A 4226-nucleotide genomic window follows, 5' to 3' on the forward strand; every position below is an offset into this window, starting at 1 on the left:
ATCGCATCGGGCGTCATCTCGATATACTCTGGCTTTGAATGGAACCATTCCGACGCGCGTCCTTTTAGTCTCATGCCGATTAAAATTTTCGTTAGCTCATCGTTCAATCTGTACGCAGCTCTCAGGAACTTCACCTGCTTTTCCCACGTCTCGAAAATTTCAGCATCACCATTGAAGTGACTCAGTAGATCCGCCACGGCATTAACATTTACTCTCGTTGGCCTTATGAGAAAATCGTCTTCCTCGTCGACCGATCGTCGATTCATGCTCGATGCTCCTCTAGGCGTTCGATTATTACCGGGCGTATCTCTACTTGACGCTCCTGTAAGCACGTTTGCGCCGCCACTCTGCATCAGGCGCAGCAACTCAATCTCGCGTCGCGCTAATGCAAGTTCTCGCTCAGCTAGCTCCTTTTCTCTTCGATAGATTTCTATTTCTCGTCGGTTAAGTTGCGGTTCCCGCTGATCGTCCAACTCTTCCCGTGATTGTCGCATTTCTTCGTTTTCGTAAGACGATCTTCCATGGGCACCATCGTCGTTCCCGCTCGCAAGGTTTACCGTCTCCTCGACCCTCGCACTCATCGTCTGCATCCATCCGCCACTCGGATCGTCATTCGTTAGCCGGTTTATAAGTTCGGCCTTTGTTCCCGCGGTGCTCAACCCTCTTCGTTTTAGGGCTTCCTTGAGCATAACCGCACTGAACATCTTCGGGTCGGTTCTGTCCATCGCTCGTCGTATTATGCCGTTCTCGCCGTATTATACGTCTTATTACACCCGATGGCGATCGCGTCGTCCTCGCGTCGCACCGATGTACGTAAAATCGTCTTTCGTCTTCGTCGTATTACACTCGATAGCGATCGCGTCGTCTTCGCGTCGCACCAATGTACGTAAAATCGTCTTTCGTCTTTGTCGTATTACACTCGATGGCGATCGCGTCGTCTTCGCGTCGCACCAATGTATTCGTAATCGTCGCAATTCAAATCTTTCATCGTTCTCGTCTTATCATCTCAACATGCCGTCGCGTCATCCTTCGTGTCGCTCTGTATTTCGTAACAGCATTCGTTTCGCGACACGCACATCGCTCCCGATCACCGAAATTCTCGAACCGTTTGTTATTCGTTTGCTTTCACTCGCGCCACTTCGCACATAATCTATCCCGGACGAGCCCCCAAAGTTGTAGAGCCCTTTTACAGCCTCTACTTATTTTACTTTAATTTATGTTTTTTGCTACGCGGAAGACTTAATTATTTACGCGGGATCAGGAAGACCGGATTGCGAAGCAACGCTCAGAGTAAAAGCCAAAGATACTTTATTTAGAGAACGGTTCACAGTATACAGCATATTCGCGTCAGTATGACCGGTATCAACAATGTCTCAAGAACGACTACCGCAACGATTGCTCCGACCTTCCGCGATGCTCGCTTCGGAATTCGAAAACATCACGGATCGTCAGCGTGTTCGCTCGTCCAACAATATTTATGTCACCGTGCAGGGCGCTTCGCTCTAAACTCCTACAGATATAATCCAAGTGGCGGAACTGGCGCGGCGTGCTTTTCTCAGGTTTTTGTCGAAAAGCGAAAGTTATTGGCTTATGATCCGTATAAATCGTGAACGCGCGTGCCTCCAGCATATGTCGAAAATTTTTGACCGCCAGGTATATAGCCAGTAGTTCCCTGTCGTAAGCGCTATATTTTGATTCGGCTGGGCTTAGCTTCTTCAAAAAGAAGGCTAACGGCTCCCAGCCGTCGCTGCCTCACTGTTGTAAGGTCGCGCCGATGCTCTGTTCGGACGCGTCGGTAAACAGAGCGAGTTCCGCGTTTATCCTGGGGTGCCTCAAAAGAGCCGCTTGTGCCAGACTCTCTTTCGATGTTTCGAATGCCTTTTGAATCCGCGGCGTCCACGAAATCGGTGTTTTGCCCTTGACGTTGCCGTGAAGAAGGTCGTTCAGCGGCGCTAAAATCTCGGCGGCTCTCGGCAGGAATCTACGGTAGAAATTCACCATACCGAGATATCTCCGGAGATCCCTGGCCGTCCTCGGCATCTGATACGCGAGGATCGTCTCCACTCGCGTCGGCAGCGGTCGGGTTCCCCCATCGGAAACCTCGTATCCCAGAAACTCCACCTTTTGTTGGCCGAATACGCATTTCGCGGGGTTGATTATTACCCCGTACTCTCGCAGACGCTCGAACAATACTCGCAGGTGATCGCGATGTTCCTCCTCCGATGAAGACGCGACGAGGATGTCGTCAATGTACGCGTAACAAAATTCGTAGTCGCGCAGAACCTCGTCGATAAATCGCTGGAACGTCTGCGCCGCGTTACGTAAGCCGAATGACATGTACGGGAATTCGTACATGCCAAATGGCGTGGTGATCGCCGTCTTCGGGATGTCTTCTTCCGCCACCGGAATCTGGTGATATGCACGAACCAGATCTAATGTCGTGAAAATCTTCTTTCCGCTCAAGGCTTGCGCGAAATCTTGTATATTCCGCACAGGATATCGGTCCGGGATCGTTCGCGCGTTTAGCGCTCTATAATCGCCGCAAGGTCGCCACTCTTCACCCTTCTTCGGCACCATATGTAAGGGCGCCGACCAACAGCTCTTTGAAGGCCGCGCGATTCCGGCCTCCACCATTTTCCGAAACTCTCTCTTCGCGGCTGCCAGCCGATCTGGAGCGAGTCTCCGCGGTCTGCACGCGCCAGGCGGTCCCGGCGTCGTCTCAATGTAATGCCGCGTAGCATGGATCGCATCCTTCGGACGTCCTTCCGGCCTCGTAATATCCGGATATTGCTCCAGCAACCGATGGTACTGCGTCTCTCCCGTAACCGCTTTGACGCAGGGTGCATTGCATCGGATGCATCGCCCGCGCGCGGCCAAGCTCGTCACCTGGTCGACGAGACGAGAATTACGCAGATCGACGAGAAGTCCATAATGCGCGAGAAAATCGGCGCCGATTATCGGTCGCGAGACGTCCGCGATCACAAACCGCCACGAGAACGCACGTCGCAATCCGAAATTTAGAACCATTGTCTCTGTCCTGTATGTATATATTGGTGTGCCGTTAGCGACCGAAAGTTCATAGGTCGATCTCTGTCGCGGTCCTCGAACCATTTTCCGAGGGTACACGCAGAGATCCGCGCCCGTGTCAATTAAAAAGTTCACTTTTGAGTTCGCGTCAGTTACAAACAAGCGGCGCGCACCGTATCTCGAGTCGCTCGCCGCCACTAGCGACCGGCCCCCGCGTTTCCCTGCTGCTGCATCGAGCAGGGCGCTCTACATTGTCGAGCTTCCGGTCCAAATTGCCAATGGTACCACATCCCGCTGGCTGGTGGACCATGGCTTCCCGAGCGCGCTCGCGGGCGCGAACGCGGACGCGAACGACGTCGGTCGTCATCATTCTCGCGGTATCGACCGTCACCGATCGCCTCGATTGACCTCCGTATGGCCGTCAGCTGCTCCGCCATCTCTTGCTGCATCGCCAGCCGCATCTGCGTCAGTCGCACCTCCAATTTCGCCACCAAGGACGCAGGGTCAATCGCGCTCTGACTTTGGGGCGTCATAAATTTCGTCGCCTCCGCCACTTGAAACATCGGCGCCCGGGTCGCCTCGACTATCGCATCCGCGATGTCCGCCAATTGTTCGGGCGTATCTGTCGCGCGCGTCACTAAATGCGGCTGAAGAAAAGCCGGCAACCGACTCAACCAGATTGTTCGTAAGACTGGTCGCCAACCACGTTTCCGGCGAGACCACGAAGGTGTCGTAAAAATTGCGACGGCTTTCGATCGCCAATTTCTTCGTGTTCAAGGAGCCTCCGAGTCTTGTGCTCCTGCGACAAACTAAGTCTCTTAATTAGCTCTCAGCGTTTCGTATGCACGTTCCGGGGGCGGGTTCATAATAATGTCGCGCACTTCGGTCGTGTAATTCGGTCCGATAGCCGTCAACGCGTAACCGAACTTCGTCGCGTCAACCGTAATCCCGGCGGCTTGGAAACTCCGGTCGACGATGCTGAACCAGAGCTCCGGATCCGACGACGTAAACTCCGGTATACGCATGCCCACACGGCTAACCTCGGGGGCAGGTAAAAAATAACCCGGTGGTTGCTCCATCCTGGCCGGTTGCATCGCAATCAGGTGCGGATTCGGCGCTTGAATCCTCGGCTGTTCGAACGCTCGCGTCTCCGGTTCCACGCGCGGAGTAGCGTCTTCGCCGTCCCGCATCACAGGCAT

General features: G+C 53.8%; 1 pseudogene; it reads right to left on the bottom strand.

The window, feature by feature from the left end:
- Nucleotides 1–3224: 3224 nt before the first annotated feature.
- On the bottom strand, nt 3225–4226 carry LOC145947332 (uncharacterized; annotated as a pseudogene).

Source organism: Prenolepis imparis, unplaced genomic scaffold (assembly GCF_030444845.1).
Source record: "Prenolepis imparis isolate NDT839.2.m4 unplaced genomic scaffold, iyPreImpa1.0 SCAF_67, whole genome shotgun sequence".
NCBI classification, from domain to species: Eukaryota; Metazoa; Arthropoda; class Insecta; order Hymenoptera; family Formicidae; genus Prenolepis; species Prenolepis imparis.